This window comes from Phaethon lepturus, unplaced genomic scaffold, assembly GCF_000687285.1.
Source record: "Phaethon lepturus isolate BGI_N335 unplaced genomic scaffold, ASM68728v1 scaffold24117, whole genome shotgun sequence".
NCBI classification, from domain to species: domain Eukaryota; kingdom Metazoa; phylum Chordata; class Aves; order Phaethontiformes; family Phaethontidae; genus Phaethon; species Phaethon lepturus.
Genome location: NW_010554374.1, coordinates 25,076 through 48,614, shown reverse-complemented (window position 1 = coordinate 48,614; position 23,539 = coordinate 25,076). Strand labels below are relative to the sequence as shown.

Genomic DNA, 23,539 nt, shown 5'->3' with positions numbered 1-23,539 from the left:
CTTCTCAACGTTCCTCTGGTCTACCGCTATGTAGATAAAGGGTTTTTTGAGTTTATAATGAACTAGGCTTATTACAAGCCCTGTTTCTGTGGATTTGGCACACTAGCGTCAAGGAGGATGAAAGTTAAATGTAACTTTCTGTGGTAAGATCTTTGCTTGGAATTGTTCCTGTTTCCCATGAGCAATTCTAGTGTCAAGGTAATACTTGTTTGGTGGTTGTTTTTTTTTTCTATAGCCTGACCTGGATCACTTCTTTTTGCTCTTCTTCAATCATCTTTTGTTTGAAACCTTTCTGGTTTGTTTATAGCTGTTCTCTATCTACTGTAGGATCAGTTCCCTCTCCTTTTGGTTTTTAATCTTGCTGTCTCGTATTTCTTTTGATTCATTCAAATCACCAGGACAGCATCACAGTTTTAACAGCATGGTGGAGCTTCCTCTGTATTTTCTTGGTAGTACTTGGAGATGTTGGGACATGTCAGTATTAAACTCAGTGAGCAGAGAGATGTGAGGTGTAAACTTCCTAGCTGGTGCAGATGGGTATAACTCCTCTGAAATCGATGAGATGGTGCTGACACCCTGGCTGAAGATACCCTGTATAGCCTCGCTTCTGTAAAATGCTCTGGAAGAGGCAGGTGGATAAACGGAGGAGTTAAGAGGCTTAGCAAGGAGTCAGTCTGTAGGAGCTCAGCTTTTACGCAGGGCTTCAGAGCATATCTCATCCAGTTCAGCCTTCCAGACAGAAAACTCCTCTTTCTTGGAGAATATGAGGTATTGGCTAGATTCAGAGTTTGACTTAGCTGAGTTCTTACTCAGAAATGCCGCTTCGGATGTTTAAAAAGAATAGGCCACAAAGTTTGTAGGTTTTGCAGTTGGCTGCAGTAATTTATAGTCTTAAGATTAAACTCCATTTCTTAAAATGAGTAATGTGCTTCAGGATGAAAGCTCTGACTTCATCTGTGGATGATAAGGTATGTTGTGAAACGGAACTGTTGTAGTTTTTCTCCAATTGCTTGATTTCACAAAACCCAAATATCTTATCAGTGAAATTTTAGCTTTTATTGTGCTGGATCCCGGTGTCACACGTCAGCTAAGTTTGATGTCCAAACATATAAGATACTCAGAAGAAAAAACTTGGGGGGGTGGGGTGGGGTGGAGATTTAATTTGACAGTAGTATATTCTTTTTACCTGTTAATAAAAAAAAAAAAAAAAATCTTACAGCTGATAGGGCCTCAGGCAGAAGGGCTTTACCTTGATGTGAAACTTCTTGCTTACACAGAAAGAGGCCAGGTTCTGTCCCATTCTCCTAATTTGTTTCCCCTTCCCAAGGGTTTGTAGTGAAGTCACTTAGTTTGGAGTCTTTGTGGTATGAAATGCATTTCATCAACTAAGGATTGCTGTGATGGGGAACTCATACACTGTAGTCTGCTAACTAAGCAAACAAGAAATAATGTAAATGGACGAAAGCTTTTATTTTGTATGCTTGAGCTGGATCCAGTGCTGCATCCAGTGCAGGGTGGGATTTTTTTATTATTCTGAAATAGGTTTATTTGCTGTCCGTTGGTGCATCAGGGATGTATGATCTAGCACTCAGGGCTGGATTAATAAATTTGAATACAGCTTTCTCATCCTTATTTTTCATATATAATGGAGATTAACGTTTTATGTAAAATGCTTTAGGTGTAGTAAATGATAACATGCTGAAGCTTGCAGAAGGCTGGGTTGTTGTTTCCATCACAATAACGCTTGTAAAGCTCTAGAAGGAGTGAAAGAAATGGCACGACTGATCTGGTTCCTTTCTGTATACGTTTCTGATAATAAAAGGTGATGAGCAACAGTAACTCCTATCAGCATCTGAGCACCTTCCGGGAAATGGGACGGGTCGGAGGACAGGATGCGTAGCAGTCTTCTGCTGCACTACAAGCTTAGTGCTCGAAGTGCACGTGTACATGCACAGGAGTTATTTCCTATTGGATTTCATTTATATGAACTGACCTGTTGTAACAGCTGCATAATTCCGAGCAGTTCTTAGAGGTTTTGCAAATGCTGATATCACTGGATTTTCTAACGCAGCTGCTGAGGATGATTTGCCTGTTTCAATGGGGAAAAACTCGGTTTTGATATTCCGCTTAGAAGCGTGTGCTTGCATTTCAAACAGAATATTTCTCTCTAGCACTGGAACATTTCTACTCTGCAAGTAGACTTGAAGATACAAGCGTTTGGTTGAAAACCTTTATGGCAACAAACGCATAGAAGCTCAGACGCTTCACTTCTTATTCATTTCACAGATATCCCTTGACTTTTTAATATGGCTTTTAGATATGACTTCTACTTTTTATTACATTATAATACGCATACTATTTAAGAATATTAATTTCATATTTAGGGATTGATTGTTACACAGCTCATAACTAAATATTTTCTTAGAACTGATTTCTGGTTGACATTATAATCACAAGAAGATGATGGATTCTGAAGTTTATGTAAAGGTTGGTAGAGAGGTGATGTTGGATCTTACCTCAGTTGAGAAGACGCCCATCCTGTTTTAGAATATGTGTTCTATTAATCCACGTTAGCTACTGAGCTGGGATTATCAACTCAGCATGAATGGTTAAACAGCTAGAAACACTGTCAAATTTTACATCAGGATTTCAGTAGGCTTATTTAAAATGAGAATAATTTATGCTTATAATATAGGCTCAAAGTCTGTAATGCAGCATATGTCTAAAAGCAGTAGTAGTAGCATCAACCCTGACGGTTATGCTAAAAGTACAGGCACAATTAGTGTTATCCAGCAGGGTACTGATCACTGGTTTTGTTTCCAAAGTACACAACTACTTTCCTGGATAGAAATTAAAAAGAAACCTAGGTTTTATTAGTGGACCTGGGGGCACTTGAAAGCTTATCCTTTGGAGATACTTTTTCTATGGAAGAGAGGATCTTTTCAAAACTAGGCTGTTCCGGAAGCTGTCGTTTCATTTTTGCTCCTGATAATATGTGTCTTGCTCATTGTTTGCTGGTCCCCAAATTATTGTTACAGCTTTTGACTTATATGCAGACTTTCTTTCACTGCCTACTTTTCATGTCTGCACAAGAGATCTGGGAATAACATTTCAAATGCAGACGAGCCTCCCCCATGTAGTATATAGAGGTAGCACTGCTTCTTCACTGAAATGTTTATTTCTGTATTTTCACTTTCAAGGAGTACTTTGGTTCTTGTCTTCATAGCACTGCATCTTTTAGGAAGCTTTTTTTCAGACTGTTTCATGCCATGACCCCTGAGTATCTTTTGGTTGGTTACTTCTGGAATATAGTCCACAGTCCTGTAAATACGCCGTACAGTCTTTCTCCTTGGCAGCTGACCTCACAGTTTAATATAATAGAAAGAAGTCTATTATCTGGACTTGCTTTACCAAATGTTTCACATCCAACATCTCTCTGTACATATTTTGTAGAAACACAACATTTACACCAGTAATTTGCTTTTATGTAGGGATAATGCAAAAGTTCTTGTAATAAAATAAAACTTTTTTGACTCTACTAGGTAATGAAATGTAGTCAGTAAGCTCAAATCTGAATACTTGTGAGGCACGGGCATTGACAGATTTGCTTGATCTTTTTTACAGTGCAACATAGAAGATAATTTAGTGCAAATGATGGAGACATAGGAGTTTCTAAAAATCACATTTTCAGTTATATAATTTTATGTATGGAATTCTGATTATATACTTTTCTTTCATGAAACTCCCTTAAAATATGATTTTCTTAATTTTACTTCTAGAATGGGATATATTTGTAAAATTTATAATTATAGAAGTTGTTTTCTTGTGGAATATTCACTGGGGGCAGTTACTAAGCCATTCGTAAAATCTTTGAATGTGGCTTGATCAAATGCTGCAACTGAATGCTTAATTAAAAGCTTCATACTTCTGAGAAGTCTGAGGGAGTAAAAAAGTAGTGTAAGTCTTCCTGCAAGACTAAAAATGGCTTTTCTCAAAAACAACCCCTAAAACCTAGGTAATTCTTGTTTTGAAAAGCATTTGCAACAATTGAAAGATTACATTTTTACTAGTTCTAAAGAATCATAAGAAAATAAGCTACAAAACATACTTCAACATGTTCTTGAGTGTTTTATTTTATGATTGAAGTATTTGTCTATGAGATGTTATGGAAAACTGATATGGGGTAACAATTGATTTTTAAAGTGACATTGGGCTGATAGCTTAGATGTTACTTATTTTATCTATTGTTATTTTATTTATTTTGTTGTGTTACCACAATTAAAAAGTCATGTAAACCAAGATACAAGAGGTGGGGGATCACATTCAGTGGTGAATTTGGACAACGTGAAGTACCTGCAAACCGAGTTCTACCCATCTAGCTGAGCTGAGATTGTACCTATCTCATATCACCAGAGAAATCTGTACGATAACACCATTTTGGGATAGCTTTTTCTTGAAAGTAGAAGCATGGAAATACAGCTTGGTGGCTGAACATACTCAACCCTGTGTTGCCCCCCTGCTGGAGAGGGGCATTGCAAATGCATTCTGACTTGGAACAAGTAAGTTTTCCCACCTTTGGCAAGAAGACCAGCTTCTCTTGTATTCACTTGCCTTCATTATGTAGTACAAATGTTGATCTTACTACCTATGATGTATTAATTCAGGGTGAATTACAATTACCTCAGCGTGAGGTGATTTGTACCTTGAAGTATGCGTTTCCAAAATGGTTACACATAGAGGTAAAGGTGGCAAACTTTGGTGAAGATGTCCTCATGCAGTCAGCAGAATTCCAGAGTAAGAGCTGATGAGTTGTATCCTCTGCTGCATAGGAGAGATCAGTTAATTTCCCTTCTCACTTAGTTTTATCTGCAGCTGCTGGAGGACAGGTATAGTAAGCATTAGTAACTAGAGAGCTCTTGTAATTGTTGGTACTAAAAGTTGTGGTTAATTTAATCTAAATTAGTAATCGAAGTTAGATACCTAAAAAAAACCCTAATTATCCCTTGACTCTGAAGAAGCCAAAGAGGCAATTCATCCAACCTGTCTTACTCCATTCTTAAGCAATTGTGTGGAATTAATTTGGAGATACTAATTTTTCTCCACTAATGAGAAAAACAACTTGGTTAGTACTTAGCATTGGAAGGAATTAGATTACAATATTCCTTTTTACTTCTAATAAGTCTTAAATACCCTCTGCATTTTGCAAGAACAGCTCTGATGCCTTTTCAGAGATGAATTCTCATTGTCTCCTATTTCTTCAGTCATGGTGCTTCAGACCTTGCTCATAATAATTTGTTTAGATGCCTAAGTTCATTCTCCAGAATGGGGACAAACAGGACACTTGGGGGTTTTTTGTGTTTTCACATACTAGTATCTGGTATGAATCTTTCTGTCGTAGTTAGGCACAACAATTTTTTGCCAGAGTCCGTACATTGGTGAAGTAGTTGGTGTAAATGTAGTGTGTAAATGACTTGATGTAAATGTAAATAGTATGTGTCTGCTGGTCTTAAGTGAGATACATGGGGTATTGTGTTGTGTTGCATCTGAATCACAGAGGAAAACCTGGGTGATTGAATCTCTTCTGGAAAGACTTTTTGTGTCGCAGTTACCACAGACAGACATGGGGCTGTTTCTGTTGTATCTGACTGTAAGTACCTTGTCCTTGGGTCTAGGCATTTATTATGTGAATTCATAGAACATGATATGGTTCAGATTTATTCCACTTAATTTTAGTCACATGTCTGCTGTACCTAATGTAACAGCATGATCATTTTGGCCATGATTAATTTATCTTAACAAAGGTGCTTAAGTGTAATTTGACATGCTCTTGGGTCCTTGAGCAACGAAGGGCAACGAAGCTGGTGAGGGGGCTGGAGCACAAGTCTTAGGAGGAGCGGCTGAGGGAACTGGGGATGTTTAGTCTGGAGAAGAGGAGGCTGAGGGGAGACCTTATCGCTCTCTACAACCACCTGAAATGGGGTTGTGGCGAGATGGGTGTTGGTCTCTTCTCCCAACTAACTAGATAGGACGAGAGGAAATGGCCTCGAGTTGCGCCAGGGGAGGTTTAGATTGGATATTAGGAAAAACTTCTTCACCGAGAGGGTGGTCAGGCATTGGAACAGGCTGCCCAGGGAGGTGGTGGAGTCGCCATCTCTGGAAGTGTTCAAAAAATGTGTGGATGTGGCGCTTCAGGACATGGTTTAGGGGACATGGTGGCGCTGGATTAATGGTTGGACTTGATGATCTTGAAGGTCCTTTCCAACCTAGTGATTCTGTGAAAATTGGTTTTATAGAGAAGCTTGAAGAAGCATTTCAAACTTTGTTGTCCAAGCCCATTTCTGCTTACTGGGGATGTGACAGGTTCTGGTGGTGGAAATGTTTAAAAGATACTGTAGGACGGTACCTTTTATCCTGAAAAGTAAGATGTGGGCAGAAGGATATTGCAGCAGTATTGTATTGATGGTGCTTCTGCAACTTGCATGCTTTGACTCTTGTCACTTGTGACATTCTCATGCTTTCCTTGTTGCTCTGTGCTCTTGGTTGACAATGTCACACTCCTTTCTTCTTCTCTGTCAGCTTATGCCTACATTACTTGTTTGCAAGGAGCAAGGATTGCCTCTTTGTTAAATGCCTGTACAGTTCTTGCTGTAGCATAGGTACCTATGGGAGGTACTCGCAAGGTTGAAGTTTACTTAAGGAGTCTCTCTTGAGATGTCTGAAATCACCCCAGAGGAGCTTAAATTTAGTCATGTGCTGTGAGTTAATGCCAGGAGAAATCAGTCTTTCTCTAGGGAGTCTGAAGAGACTAATCTCTCTAGGCTAAAAATTGTCCTTGCAGAAGTCCTGACCTCCATGGCAGTAATGGTAATGGTATCTGTATCAAACATCTATATGTCATTTTACCCATTTTTTGAGAAATAACCATCTGGTTAGTGCTTCTTAATGTGACTCTAGGTTGGTGTTGAACCTTAATTCTACATGAGGATATGTATTCTGAATATTTTATTACACTTGGCAGTCACTTAAACCTCCATCAGAACTTTTCTTAATGATAAACTTCAATGATTCTTCCCCCCCACGCCCAGTTTGGTGTGTTAGAAGTATGAAAAATCTGTTCTACAGTATTTTTTATATCTTTGCTCTGGTTTGGGTAATAGCGTTAGCATTTTTTCATAATAAGCACATGACTGTGGCACCTGCTGTATTTATCCAGAATGCCACAGGGGTCCTGGAGGGTAGTGCTGGTTTTGACCTCAATTTCAGCCTAAGTTTTAGCTCTTCCAGTCTGATTTGATACAGGCAGCACATGTACTTGTGCAGAGAAAAAGGAGTGTGGCATCTTGGAACAGGGTATCGGAGTCAGAAACCGCAGACGGAGAAGCTCCCTTGCAAAACCCTCCTGCCAGAGGTTTAACCTGTGAATGGTTACTGCCATCTTTATGGCAGTAGATACAGTTTAAGGGAAATTCAGAATTAACCAGTACGGTTAGAAAAAATGCAGTTGAGGGTTAATGTTTGGATTAAATCATCCTTTTCACGTTATGATAAATGATCAAGAAATGATGAAGATATTTTTTCCCAGCAGAAAAATATATTTGGATTCTACCTGGTATCGAACTATTATCTTACACTGTTAAGAGAAGGATGGGAAATTATCCTTCTATGACTCTCTTATTTATAGAACAGGTTCCTTACCTGTTATGCTTACCTCTGTTGCAGATGGTAATGAACAAAAGAAAAAAGAACTATGTATATTACCAGAAATTTTAAATTTAGGAATGTAATTGGCTACATTTTTCCTGCATCCAACTGTTTTCCTGAGCAAAAAAAATGACATCTTTGATTGGAATTGTTGCTAGTGTATCTGTTTAGCAGTGTAAGTACATGTCCATTTAGGAAAACTGTTGTATAATCATTTGTGGTATGTGGAAATGAAGCTCTCTTATTAACTGGAGCAAAACCCTAGCCACCTCCTCTGAAGTAGTACACTAACCACTAGATAATAGTCTTTTTTTGCTTTACCTCTAGTCCAAGGAATAGGCTAAAGGAATAGGACATCTTCAGCAGAAGAGCATGAGAGCACCTTGTGTGGTAGCTGAGCTCTGATCTGAGACGGGCGTTGAACTAGTACTCGTTCTTTAAATCAAGCAAAGAAGGATTAAGTGACCTTGCTCCTTATCCTAGAGGAATCCCCTGAGTGTGGACTTTGAGAGAAAGGGCAAAGGCACCCTTCATCTTCCTCCATTTTGTGAATAGCAGCTGAGCCCTTCTTGAAATCAATATAAAAAATCAGGTTTATTCCCTAAAATAATCCTTTCAACGTGTTTAAAAAAAAGTTTACACTGTGGTTGAATGTTTGCCCTAATTATTACATATTTGTGCAGAGTTTCAGTTGATATGATTTTCTGTTGATTTTTTTTTTTGAATGGCACTTTTACTACTGTCTCCTCCAGTCTTTTATTAAACTCCTGAGACCAAAGCTGCAGAAAGGGAGCCTGTCCAGCAGAGTTCTGTGGGACTGCTGTGATTGCAATGACTCAGCTTCTGTACTGAATGCATAGGAAGATAAATACCACGGTGCTGACGATCTTAGACCTACCAGTACAAAGACACAAAGACCCAAGAGATCACAAAGCAGCTGTTGTTCTTTAAGGGATGTAAACAACATTTCCAAAAGAGTGGATGCGCTGCTATCAGTGGGCTTTTAAAGCTGCTTTTGGCTGATTAAACTGCAGACATCTAATGTACAGTTGCAAGAAATTAGGGAGTTTTATTTCTGCACAAAAAAAATCCCTATTAGGTTAACTGGTTTTGAAAACAGGCTTCCTTCTGAGACTGAAGTTAAGAAAATACACAAGACCCGTACTTTTTTGCTCTCTAGAAAGCAGCTTGCTGAAAAGGTAAAAGCTTCTCATACTCTTAGTAGTCTTGAAGGGTACGCTTGTGTACCGAGCATATACAGGTACACAGAAGACCTCACCCCTCCTCGTTGTGTTATCAAAACATAAGTAGACCCTAAGAGTTGATCCTGTCAGTGCATACAACCTGTCTACGCCGTGCACAGGCATGCTAAACAGCCCAGCTCCGATACATCCACGTGCTGCAATGCAGTGCCGCACGGATAACGGACATAGCTGTCACTTGGATCCGACGTGAATGTCGTGATACTCCTCATATTTCAATATTCAGGTCACATCTTCTCTAGCTACCATATGTGTGTCTCTGTGTGTTAAACATTCTGTAAGTGTTTTCAAGATAAAGTTTATAATACTTTAAGCCATCTTAAACTTCAGGCTTGAAATCAGGGACTACTTGAAAGAAAGATATCCCCAGAGCATGAGATCTGTCTTCCTCCAGTAATAGGGAGGGACAGAGAGGAGCATAGTTGGTTAGGTAGAACTGAAGGTCAAATCTGAACATTGAAAACTAGTTGAGGTGAATACAGACCACGGAGTTTATTAAAGACAGAGGATGTGCTGCATTTTGCAAAACGTTCTTCTTCCACCTCTCCCCTATTGTGTGGCTAAAATTCAGATTGGCTTCCATACCATAGCTTTTGTAAGAATTTTTAGTTAAAATTAATTTCCAGCTTTTACTTACTTTCCAGCTTACTTTCCAGCTTACTTAACTCTTTTGAAAGCAGGCCTTCCACCACTGTAAAATTAACCTGAGACAAGAATCAAGTGAAATGTCTGCAGTCTTACGGTAGGAGGGGAGGTAGCTAAATAAGTAGTATTTTAAAAAGATTTTTTTGTAATTACATCTCAAGTACTAAATAGAAGTAGTAGAAAACTTACAGTAGTAGAAATGTAGTAGGAAAAAGACCATGTTCATCCAAAACCTATTGAAATCACTGGAAGTCTTTAGCTGACTTTTTTGTGGTTTGTGCATTGTCCTTATGTTAGTTCCTTAAGGTATTTCACCTACTAATTGTATGCTTTTTGGGATAAATGTCAAATAACTTTAAGAGGAGTCTTCTGCTTTATATTTGAGGCTAAAAATATGATAATCTGAGATTCAGTATATATTGGTTCCCATGTGACTGCAATACAGTAAGTTTGTGCTTTTGATTTGGCTGTCAGTGACCAGTACAAACAGCTTGATTTCCCTATAGTGAGAGATTTTGCTTGAGGAGTACTTTGTAAAACTTGCCAAGATGTCACAGGATTCTTCTGATGCACATTACAGAGCTACACATGGTATTGTTGCCATTGTACAAGTGTTGGGAAGATCAGGTCTGTGCTGGAGACTTGAATGCAGCATAGTTTTGTTCATCAAGAATGTGAAAATGTGTGAATCCATGACCTGCTTTAGCAGAAGTCCCTGGTATATACATACGTTTGTTGTGGAATGTTTTCCTTTTATTGATGTAACTTCTTTTAGTTCATGGCAATACTTGTAGAGTATTGACATAATGAACTGCTTTCCTCAGTGGTGCAAGAGGCGTCTACAGATCCTACTATACTGTATTAGCAAAATACCCCTGCACCAACAGGCTTACTTGGTCTTTATCAACTAATTCAAAGAATAAAGTGGGTGTGTGGAGTAGACTGGTTTGGGGAAACAAGTGTCTTTGAGCTGCAGGAAAGATGCCCAAGAAAAGCATCGTTACTGCAAGTACTAGTTCAGGGAGTAATCTGACAGAGACCTGTCCAAAAATTAATATACCTTTACCAACTTTTACTGCAACTGAAAAAGATTGTCACTGCACCTGCATGACTTCTACAAGGGTAGATGAAGCCCCTCTGTGAATAGGGGACATGAAACTGCTTCTCCCTCCCCTTAGATGCTGAGGCAGACTCCACACGAAAGGGTAGCCCTAAGGGACAGAGCTGTGTGCTGGACAAAAGGAGGACCTGTAACAAGAGTCACATACCCAGTATGTGTACCAGATGGATTAGTAGCTTGAAAGCTTGCTCCTGAATAATAGATAACCAAGTGGCAGGCCAGATTTCTCTAAGACAACTTTACCACCAGATACTTTGTAAGATGAAGAAGTGCTTAAGTACAGATATTTATGGTCATGGGCCCATATTACAAGCAAACTCCCCACCCTGACATGCAGTATTAAGCTTATATATGATATTAGGTTTCTCTCTTCATTGATCCAGAATCTCGGCTAGCAAGGGCGGTGAGTTAGAGAGCTCAGCAAAACCCCAGGGGACATGCCCAGGAACGGTTGTAGAGCTACAGTTCCTCAGATCCTTTCTGGAAAGTGGTTTGCAGAGTCTTTCAAAATAGCAACTCTGGTAACTACTCTCCATCTCAAAGTGGAATGACCCATCCGTGTGATTGGGTACTGGGACAGCAACTGCTGCTTCTGGGGCACAAGGAGTTTCTGCCTTCTCTCCTGGTTAAAGCAGTTTAATTAGCATTTTTGTTGAACATCTTCATTAGCTTATGGGCCTGGCTTTAGACTTTAAACTTCTATTGTTTCGTTACAACAGACCTGAAAATTACTGGCATAACGACACATTTTATGCAGAAATAGGAAACATTAACTGTGTATATTCTGGTCAGCACTCTATAGCTGTATATAACATTTGCACAGGGACAACTGTAAAATACAAACCCTACAAACAACCTGATTTCAGGTGGGGTTGCTGACTGCACCTCATTCCACCTCCGTGGGCATATGTCATTGCTTCCATTACAGTTAAAGGCACCTCTCCAAGAGGTGATGACAGTATGGCAGCTTTGAGTTAGAGGAAACAGATTTAGGTCCTTCTTTCTTTTTTTTTTTTTTTATAATACTGTGCTCCACAGAACTGTGGTGTTAATAAGCTAGCACAGTAGTTACCAAACAGCTGGTCACCATCGCTTTATTGTGGGAGGGCTGCATCCTGGGCAAGTATCTCTGATGAGGATGCTGTTGAATTATGTTGAATTATGAAGGCTGCGGGGGTGACTCCTGCAGCTGCGTACTCCTTGCTGCTGCTTATCTGCAGGCGTTGCCTTGACTCCTTCAGACCTAGAGAGAATATGCCATGCTGCTCTGTGGAGCAAATGTCCACTGGATTGAAACAGCATAAGTTATATGGCAGACGAAGGTTGTCAGGGCTCTGCAAGCAGCAGGCAGTGAAGAGTTGTCCTGAGACACACACTATAGGCGCACTGTTTCTCAGACCTGGAGATGCTTCAGACCTGAGAGACAGCATTTAAAGAAAAAGACAAAAAGATAAATTCAGTTCAAAATTTAGTTGGTTTTGCTATTTTTTGAGTATTGGGACAAATGGAGCATTTAACCCAGCATTGAGTGATTACAAAATACGCTTTCCATAGTACTCTCTGTGATTTTGCTGTATCCTGCTGTCACTGAAATACAGACAAAGCAGTTACCAGAGGTAATGAACTCAAGAAGGAAAATAAGATTGGGGTGAGTTTCACAATGCTTATGCAATGAGCATGCGATTCTGATTTTGCTTATAATGCTGTTACAGAATATGAATGTCTCTCACAATGGTAACGTTTGAGTGCACGTAATCAATGATAGCCCTGTGATTTATAAAGGAAAATGTAAACTATGTCACAAATCGTGTCAACCACCAACCAAAATGTTTTCCCTTTGGATTAGCAGGCAATGTTAAGTAGGTAGTGAGAAAAATGTGATTCATGCTGATCATGGTGCTCAAACAGCATTAAAGTGGTATATGTGTCATAACTTCTGACACCACTGTGCTTAAATTTAATGCTTTGCTATGTGGTAGACTGCAGTAGCAATGTCTGTGTGAAGATACTTGTTTCACATTAGAGGAGTGAAGCCATCACTCATAAATTAGTGTGGTGTGGAGCTTTCTGCAAGGTTATTTGTATTATTTGAGACCAGATTAGTTATACCCGCCAGGTTGGGTGCAGCTAGCTGCTAGTGAAGCTGTGCTGATTGTGGAAGCGATTTTAGTTTCTTGTTATGGTCCTACCTTTCTCTAGGTAGATGCACCAGCCTCCTCAGAGCCTCTTTAAGGCTCTTGGATGCTCTCCTCTACTGTATGGTATAAACAAACCTGCAATTCTCTCGTGGATCCACTACCTTTGGAATAAGATGCTGTTAGGTTGCTGTGGTTGAGTTTTCCTCTCACCCCTTTACACAGGAGTATAACCCGCTCTCTCTTTGGTAGGGATATGCATCCTGTTCTAACTTCATTTGTGCCTACAAGGAGTGCTGCCCCTTCAGATCTGTGAGCCGAGACGATTAGATGATGGCTTCTCTGCCCATCTTGGTTAGAAGATGTTTCTGGGGCCTTATGTGCATTGTCTGCATGTCATAGTGATAAAGATTCCTTTACCCTTTGAGTGACACTGCAGGGTGGTTACCATTTCATTCCCTGTGTTTTTGCTAATTGTTAAAATATGACGAAAGTGCTGCTTTTTTGCTCCACGCTGTATATATAAGCAAATGATCGGTGTCAGAATTTGAGTTCATCTCACCTGCCTTCAGACACGTTGCAGAGGCTGTTCTCTGAGAAGCATTTCTTTTGGAGGTAACATTGGCTTCAGCAGCCCCACCTTCCTGCTGCTGTTTCCTGCTTCTCCGTCTCTCCTTTAAATGCCCTGGTACAACTGGGTTCCATCTTCCTGGTCAAGGGGATTGAGGAACTCTTCCTTGATTAAAAACAAAAACAAAAACAAAACAAAACCAAACAAACAAACAAAAAAACAATCAGAGGGCCCAACCCCCCCCCCCGCCCCCCCCCCCGCAAAAACCACAAAACCAAAAAGATCATCTTAATACAGATTGAATAGTTGATCTGATTTAGCATGAAGTCTTGCAAGGATGGTTGTACTTGCTGGTATAGTGTACCAGTACAGCTGAGAATGGCATGGGGAGGACTGGGGTAAAGCATTAACCAGTATGAGGATAGCAAGGGTTCCCCTTTCAGCTGGAACTGCCACCAAGAAGGATGTTCTACAACTTTAACTGGGTATCTACAGCTGTTTCAGTAGGATGGATGCAAGCGTTGCAATGCTCTAGCTCTGCAAAAGAGTTGTTGTTTGGGTTTTTTTCGGTTGCTTAGAAAAGGGGAAAATTGAAGACAGTCTCTGAAATCTGTTTTTAAGCTCTGTTTATTGTTCCCTGTCATGAATGCTGTCAGAGTGAGTTTTGTTGGCATATACGCAGGGGTCTGTATCTAAGCCAGTCACCCTGGGCTGCCGGTCTAGGCAGTGCAGGCAAACGGGCACAGCTCATGCCCTTCTAAAGTGGAGGTGAGGCGAGTCGTGCCCAGTCTTTTCTCTTTGGAGTATACTGCATCCCGTGGTGACTAGGTCAGACATCAGTGTCTATACATAAGAGCATCTTTATTGTGTCCGTGTGACACAGGCTCCTGTGTCCAAAAGCACCACAGATACTGGAAGAGAGTGAGAATACGGAGAAGTAGCGTACATGCCTGCCCCGACGCCCTCCCAGACGTATTTCCAGTTCAGAGGCTGAACCAGATGCGAACTCTGATTTAGTTGTGATTTATTAACCTTGGGTGGATTCCTCTTCTGTGAATTTGGGTAGTCTCCCCATGTAAATTTTTGCATTCAATGTCCTTTGGTAAGAATTCCTTGCTTTGAAAGGTTCCTAATTCCTTATTTAAAGGATCCTAAAATTCAGCGGGGTAAACACTCCATAATGAATGAAATGCTAATAGTTTGGCAGAAGAATTCGGGACTATATATTTCTATATATTATGTAGTAATCTATGAGAATGAGTCTTCTGCAGAGAAAGGTATATCTTATTTCAAACTAGCTGAAATGTGAGAGCTTGTATGCTCATGGATTTTAGTTAAGAATCCACCAGATGGAATGAAAACGCGTCAGACTGGCAGCTTATATAAAATGGCAGTTGCTGAGTGCGGGAGCTGGGAAAGGAATGGACATTCGGGACCTAACTCCTGCCTAGGGTGTAATACTTCAGCACAATATTTGTCCAATTTATCAAGAAAGGGATGCTGGGAAGTCAAGTTTGGCTATTAACTGTGCTGTGAAAATTTGCTTTTGGACCTCTGCCTGCAGTGAGAGTTGTGCACACAGAAAGAAAATTAATGCTGAGACAGTTAGATTTTTCACAAAGCCTCTGTGCTTGTCTGTTTATATAGCTTGTTTGGTAAAAAGTTTGCCTCAAAAAAAAAAAAAAAAAAAGGCAAGTTAAAAAAAAAAACAAAAAAAAACCCAACCCTCTGAACCATGTAGCTAAGGTGCAGTATCGTTTTTTTTGTGGAAGTTTTGTTGGAGGTAACTCATACCTCTCAATTCCATTTCATTTCTAGTCTTTTGAATATTTTGGTGTCATAAAATAATTTTTCTGACTAAGTTGGGTTGGTGAACGGTGGTTAGAGTCTCCAGCACACTTGTAAAGCAATATTGTAATTTTTCCAGTATGCAGCATGTCCAAAGACAGTTTTCAGGTCAGCCTTTCACTGAATTGCATTGAAATAGGGTAGTTGTGCATCGGTCTTGAAAAATATATAAATGTTCCCTGCTCGCACCAAGAGGTAGTCATTGGCACAACTGGAATATGTCAGATAAAGTGCATCATTCCTGAATCTTTCTTAGATTTTCTTTTTTGTCACCAATTGCAGTATGCCATACACCACCGTTGATTGCGTTGCTTTGCTGTGCTAGCTGGAAGTTCTAGAAACTACTGCAATTTAGATCGGCTTTCTGATTGTACCTTTAAAAGATATGCTATTTTTGCTGAGGTAGCTCTTGAAGTATACGAATTGTTGAAGTTCTATATACCAGGCAGTTGTGTATCAACACATACCAACCGAACTGCTTTCTCATTCTACACTAATATTAGATCCTTTTATATAATTTTTCAAAAAGAACTTGCTTTATGTGAATGCATTGGGAAGCCAACTTTTTCAGGTACTCCCAGTTCTCACGTACTTTTAAAACTGAAGTTCTCACATATGCCTGAAACTGACATTATTTTTCAGTTTTCCTGGGCTTAAAGCAAAGTGGGCAATCTTTATTATTTTCTCAGATCCTTCTAATCTATCACTGTCCAAACTGTAATGGTAGTTGTTTTCATTGGATGTTTCAAGCTGAGCTTGATTGTGTTTTATTATTTTGAAGTAACATGAGACAAGTATCTAACCTCTTTTTTACTGTACATGGCAATCCTGTATACTAACTATTAAAACCCCTGTGAAAACTTAGAATTTTATAGAGAAATTACGTTCTTGCAAAAGACAATCAAATGAGGGCATTTCATTGCTATGTAGTTTCTCACTAGCAGACTGATGTTAAGAGCTTGAGAAGCCATAGGATTTAGTGTAGAAAACCAAAGAAAAATGTTGGCATATAATTAGTCTAATTATGAAGATTCAAGGTTCAAGGGTAAGGATGTACACTAAATTGTATTTCAGAGACCCCTATTTACCGATTCTTGAAAGAAGTCCCCTTGTGCTGTCTACACTTAAGGGGTTTCTCTCTGTTGTCATTGCGGTTGGGGAAGAGGGGGTGCTTTGCCTCTCTTGATGAAGAAATCAAGGGACAGAAACAGCAAACAAGCCCCCAGAGCATTTTGTGAGCTGGATATGACAGTACAGGGAGATGACAGCCAGCAACAGATTCAGTGTGACTGAAAATGTGCATTCAACATACGAAGTCAACCTGTGCTGATGGTAAAATTTCTAGCACTAGTTGGACCGCCGAGGGAGCTACAGCTGTGGTTAGGAAACTGTGTGTGCTGGAACAACCTGTTGAGATGACCACGGCTGATGGCTGCGGGAGATTGGAGCAAGGAGTGTGCTGCTTGAAAAGTTGAGACGGTCACTATACAATAGCATTCAGCAAGATGGGAAGATGTACGTGCCCCAGACTAACTTCCAGTTTTACAAGTGCAATTCAGTACTCTTACTCACAGTTACTAGAGATGAAAACATTGCTGTCTTGGGCTGCAAACTTGTAATCTTTTAACTAATAAAAATGAAAACTTTTCAAATAAGGAAGTTTTTAGGACTTGGAATTGCAAAGAAAAGCTTTGAAGCACTGGGTTCAAATAAACCCTGGAAGATGTTCTAGTCCTCCTCTTTTGAGCACAGAAGCTGAATGCCTCACCCCATGAAGTAGAGCTAAGGATTGTACTTACTTCTAAGGTTTGTGTGTTTGGCAGCTACTGGGGTACTTGAAAGACAGTATCCACTTAGGCTTTGCTTTGAAAGCTTTGCTGCCTGAAGCTCCATTCCTGGGCAGGGGCACCACAGTGTTGGGTGCAGTTGAGTATCTAGCACCTCTCTTCTACCTCAGGCTGCTTCAAGCTCTTACAAGAGCTCTGGGTTGTCGAGGGTCCCCACTAAATCTCTTCAGGCTGGTGAGTAGTAGGAGCTCACACTTTCCACTTCCTGAGCAATTTCCCAACAGCAGCACTCTTCAGCAAGTAATGGGAGCTACCTTCATCTCCTCTCCCTCTGGCTGTCTTCTCAAGCACGTTAGACACTCACCTATTCCCAGATGTACATCTGACTGCAAGCAGTAGTTTTCAGACTCTGAATCACCGTTGTACAGAGACTGAAAGTGAAGCTTAAATACCTGTCTTTGGGAGGAAAGTATTAGATATGCCTCACTGAGGTGATACCTCTTAGCTGGTTTAGACAGTCTTATCTAGGGTAAGGAGAGGGTTTTGAATTCCCTTTTATCACTCTTGAATTTCTCCAGTGATTAATGAAATACTTCTGCTTCCCATGCAGGACTGTGCATTTTACTCCTGAGATACTTTGCTTTTAAGCGTGGCTGCTGTGCAGCTGTGCATGTGCAGAACGCACGAGGGAAGGGGTTTGGGTTTCCTGCTGCAAGGGAAGTACGTCGGCAGGAAAGTGCTGTCTCCTCAAAACTTGCAGTTTTCATCTTGCTGGATTGACGGTATTGTTAATGTTCCTCCAATATTGGCTTGAAAGAGGGTTTTTGTTCAGGCTGTGTAATTAGTACCCATATTCAAATGTCTGCTTATATGCAATTTATTTTTAGCTTGAGCTTAAAAAGTATTTTTTTGACTCTGTCCTGAAGGCCTGTATAACACTTAAGCTAATTGAGTGGATAAACAAGCTAGATGGGGCCTCATATAATTTAATATGGTTAGTCAGTAATACAACATGATTATTTATGGGTTTATGGTTTTCTGTCTTTATAGCAAAAAATATTTTTTTTATTTGTGTTGCTTAGGATGAAAGTAAATTCCTGTTCTGGCAAACCAAGTCTCATAATGGAGTTATGAGAATGGAAGGTGTTTAAAATGTGAATGTACTTCTTTTTCGTTTCTTGGAAACCCCGATATCCTTGGGTAGTATAATATCCTAAGTGTGTCTGATTCATCAAGCAGAGGACCTGTACTTGATCTGTCCCTGTTTACATTGGTGTAACCCCACAAAATTAAAACAACATAATAAGAATCTATGCTGGTTTTTTACCTCTTGTTCCAGCTTATAAATGTTCCCCTTAATTTGAACAGCAAATTTTGTCTTCACTTTCAAAAACATGCTGCTATATATGTTTAGAAACTGCATACCTTATGTAGCTTCAATGCGAAGTTACTTTTAGCAAAGGAATTGCTTTAGATATGGTACTGCATTTGGTGGTTTTGCAGGGTAGTCGTTCCTTTTGAGCCATGCAGTTCTGGAGGTGTTTACCTGTTCAGGTTTTCATGTGAAATTTTCCATCAGTTCTTAGCAAATGCTGATTATTCACTGGAGTCAGTATGGTGAATACTCGTGTTCATGTAGTTGCTCATATTTTTCCTATGTGAGTCACCATTCTCATGTATTTTAGCATTTTGGTATCTTCAGGGAAGTTATAAAAATAAGGTCTTAATTTTTAAACCTTCAATTGTGTTAGTAAATATTGTAAACATGTGAACACACTCACTTTTTGCTGATTTTATTTTTAAAGGAAAGGTTTCGTTTGATTGCTTATGTAGTCATTTTGACAAGTCCTTTTTTAAAAAATTAGAGTAGGCATTGTGTAACGCCATACGTAATCAGCAGTTTAGTTACTAAGAATTGATCAAACCCAAGGAAATCCCACCTGAAAAGTTGGGCATTTCCAGTCTACCTGTAGACTTTGTGACAATTTGTGCTTATTGTATTACAGAATATTAGTTCCAACAGTTTCATGCTTCAAGAATTCAAATTGTTAATGCGTTTAACTCTTTGCTGTTAGTAAATCAAATGGACTTTTTAATTTCTTTTCTCTTGATGCTTCTTTAGATGTCCCTGCTTTCCTATCCATGGCTAACGCTTTTTCTTCCTTCAGGGCATCTCAGTTTAAGGTGCTCAGAGCAGAATTATTCATGTTTCTATTCAACTGCGAAGGTTAGAAACTTCCTTTGCTTTTAAAGGGTACCTGAGTTTCTTATTTCATCTGTGGATAAACGGAGTTGGGACTCTAAGAAGAAGCTACAAATATTGTAAAATTCAGACTTTAACAGCTGGGCTTTTAAACCTAAAATAAAGGTCTTAACAACATTGTCTCATCCACACATACCATAGTGGTGTTTTATCATGCTAACTATGGCAGTCTCAGAATCAGTTTGGAGCAAAATAACTATCCTAAAAGGACTATCAATTGCACAATCTTGGGATCTTACAAATTTTACATTAATTTATGTATTTGCCTAGGTGCCTGTAGCACTTGCTTCCTACATACCTTTTCATGTTTTTGGCATTAGCACAAGACTTCAGTAAGTCGAATTTTTCTGTCTTTGTTAGTACTGCAGAAGCACTCAATCCGTACTTTGATATTTCATTTGAAACGTAATAAAAGCAGTTTTCTGTATTTGATCCTAAACAATGGATTTAATTGTATGACTAAAAAGTGTCAATCCTTTGCTGACACTTAAACACTGAAGTTTTGTTTTAGGCACGGTAGCAAAAGTTCTGGAATTGGGGGTATTTTACATTGGTATATCTAGAGATTTAGTAGAGAGAGAGGTTAGCATAGATAGTTTCTTGGCTTCTTTCTCTATCTTTTTTTTTGAGAACACATACTATTTGAAAGAGGAGCTTGAAATCTGGTTTGCCATAAATACTAATTATATTCTTTGTGTGGGTTCTTGCTTCCATAGTCACGATAACTGTTGCTTTGTGCTTAGTGGGCCAGCTTACAGCGGTTATTGTAGAGGGTAATGAATGATGTTTATTTGTGCTGTACGGTTGACCACATCTGGGGGTGAGAACATGCTGGCAGCTAATTGGTCTGGCAAATGATCAGGCTGCTACAAAACAGGATCTTGTGTTAGACAGAAAAATAAAATCTCAAGGAACTGTCATCCCTTGCTCCTTACTGATGGTTTCTAGTGGAGGTGACAAATATTAGCTGTGGATATGATACTGAGATCTACTCTATCACATGTATTTCTTTCAGTTAAATGCCGCAAATCAATTTGCAGTTATTAAGTCCGTGTGAGTTAATCTCCTCTTCAGTGATTTGTGTTAATTACTGATACATAGCATTGTGTCCATCTGTGTTTGCTCTCCTTTTTGTCCTGGAACAACTGCATGCTTGGCTTTAGAAGCGATCATGTTAGTGAATGTAAGGACAAATAGCCCTGCCGGGAAGTCTGTGCTGTGTTGCTTGACATCGAGCAATTTCCTAGAAGTGGTGCTGATGCTGCTCCTAGTTGAGGTCTCAGACCTTTAGGTTTCTTTAAGTTTGAAGGAACTAGAATCATTAAAAATAAGAGAATTGCAATCATTCTTTAAGGAGACAGCAAAGATCATTCTCCCGAGTAACTAGCGATAGAATGAGACAAAATGGCCTCAAGTTGCGCCAGGGGAGGTTTAGACTAGATAGTAGAAAAAATTTCTTCACTGAGAGAGTGGTCAGGCATTGGAACAGGCTGCCCAGGGAGGTGGTGGAGTCACCATCACTGGAAGTGTTCAGAAAACGTGTAGACGTGGCACTTTAGGATACAGTTTAGTGGGCATGTTGGTGTTGGGTTGATGATTGGACTTGATGATCTTAAAGGTCTTTTCCAACCGTAATGATTCTGTGATCTTACTAATGTGTAGTTCAGCTCCCTCCCGCAGAGACTGAGCCTTGCAGGTACTCCCCTTGCCCGGCAGACTGCTTGGTGCTGGAACCAGGTGGTTGCCTTCGATCCAAGCTTGGTAGCACAAGAGGGAAGAGTAGTAAAGGCTGGTTATTTCTTACAAACACAGGAGTACCTTTGAGTGGAACAAATCAAAAGGGATAGGGGAGGGAAATAAATAGCACTTTTTAGACTGATGACAAACCGATTATTCCAAAAGGTTGCAAGGACGAGATTGACAGCCTGCCAAAGAGGTACTGTTCCCATGGTTCCCTGCTGTTCCCACGGACACTCAGTGTTGATGTTAACAAGAAGGAAGAATAAAGTTCATATGTCCTGCTAAATGATTTTGTTGGCAGTGAGGTTTTAAAATAGAGAGGGCTTTGATATTATCGGACTATCTGTGTTTAAAACAACTGGATGAACAGGTCCAAATAACACAGCAGATCTGTGTTACTGACTAGCCCTGTGATGGAGAAGAGCTTTTGAGGGCTTTTGGTCCCTTCTAGTTTTGACAACAGGTTTGTGGCATCTGATAGAGCAAAAGTACACCTGCTAAGCATTAAGGTTATGCCACTGATTTCTAAACTAAGTATAGGTATGTTCCTAGCTCCCTCCCTTGTGTCACTGTACCTCTGTCCTGACACTGTACTTGTCCTGACATCTGTCAGAACATAATAGATCCTATCACAAATAAACATGCAATAGTATCACTTGTTTTTCATCTGTACAAACTTTGCTTCTATCTGAATGGCTTCTCTGAAATTTATATTTTTTAAATTTTGCCTTTTCCTTCTACTTAAAACAACTTTATCTCTACTATTATTTTCTGAAGGGCATGTGGATTTAGTTTATTTCACCTTTTGAATGCATCTTAAAACGGGCAAACCAAAAGACAGTTGTATTCATATTTTACTGGATGAGCTAAGAAAATGTAAATTAAATGAACCTTTAGCTTTTTTGCCAACTCTGAGCTCTCTGTGGTGTTACTGAGCAGACCAGATGCCTTGCAAGCTAATTGTAAGCAATATGTAGGAAGAGAGGTGCCCTGTTCTATTATTTGGTTGATCCTCCAAAAACAGCAAAGAGAACAAATCATGCTTATGTAATCAGGGATTTGATGCTGTAAAAAGAGAAGGAAAAGTACGGTAGCTTAAAAGCTTGCTATGGGATTACAGTTGTTTTTAGCACTTGATGGTTAACTGTCTTTTACTGCTGTGTCTCTGAACTCCCATAACTGACAATTTAACTGCTAATTCAATTGTGTGATGATTGATTGCTGTGAACAATTCCTTGAAGAGCACTACAAATTTCATCCGTGTTACTCTATTAACTGTAGTGGTTTTTGCTTTCTCTGCTACTTCATGTGTTGGCATCCAATGATGTCTGTGATGAATATATACCAAAGTGGTGTATACATAGAACATGATAAACAAGACATGTTTGCTAGAAAACTCTTTGGAGCACACTTTTACAGGTAGGAGGCTGTGCTGATCCTCTGTTTTGCTGCTGAACTTTGACCGTTTTTTTCCTTTTGCTGTAAGTTAAAAATGTATAATGAAGAGATTAGAGAGAAAAATAATCTCATCTTAACAGCACTGTTCTATTTATAACTGTAAATCTTTTTTTTTTCCCCCCCCTCCTGCTCCCTCACACCTGTAACAGCTAGCCGATGGCGGAACCTCTTCTCTACACCTGTCTCCTTGGCTTTTCCCTATAGTCCTGTTGCGAGACTCACCCCATATACCAATGGCTTTAATAGTCCCAGCTTCTCTAAAACCTCCAGTAAAGCAATACTAACACCTGAACGGACAGGTAATGCTTATCTTTTTATTGATTTACAGTGCTTACAAAATTGCTTAATTTAATCTAATCTTGCTAGCATTTAACAGCAATACACTGTTTGGATGATTGTATATAGACTCTTATCTCAGAGGGAGATTTTTTTTTTTTAAATGACCTAAAATTTTGCAATTAACTGATAGTGTAGGTTATCTTCTGTGCTACACAGCGTATTATAGGGAAGTGATGCTAGTAAACAGAGCCTGTTTATCAATAATGATTTACCTGAGGGTATAGTTGCAACTGTGTCAGCTTAAACAGTTCCCAGCTTTGTCTGCCCTTTACTGCTCATTTCTGCCCCACTATGTCCCTTCCTTGTGTCTGCAGAAACATTTGTGCAGCTGTGTAATGGGGATGCAGGGAGAATGTCTCTATAATAAAAATAGCCTGTAGAATCATGGCTGTTTTCAAAGTGGTATTGTTGCTACTATCCAAGATTTATTTTATGTTTGCTACTGATTTTCAGGGGACACAGGAGTGTTAGGAAAAACACAAACTTTCTATGGGCTGTAAATTGCAAAGAGTTGCATTTTTCCTTCTTCACTGCAGGTATCGGGAGCCAATTTATATCTGTGACTTCTCTTAAGTTGCAGAGGCAGTGGAGAAAATAATCTTCTGGGGAAGAGGCATTAACATTTTATTGCTGGTGGGAGCAGGTGTGGTCTAAGGAAGTTAGCATCAGT

General features: G+C 39.6%; 1 protein-coding gene across 2 annotated transcripts in view; it reads left to right on the top strand.

Annotated features, from left to right (window-relative positions):
- The window catches only part of SLAIN1 (SLAIN motif family, member 1), a 49,057-nt gene that overhangs the window by 3,183 nt on the left and 22,335 nt on the right, over positions 1-23,539 (top strand). Inside the window, exon 2 of one of the 2 annotated variants that reach the window (XM_010291848.1) lies at positions 22,680-22,829. The exons of the other annotated variant lie outside the window; for it this stretch is intronic. The gene's annotated coding sequence lies outside the window, so the exon portion shown is untranslated. The remainder of the gene's footprint in view (positions 1-22,679; positions 22,830-23,539) is intronic. 2 annotated transcript variants of the gene reach the window in all.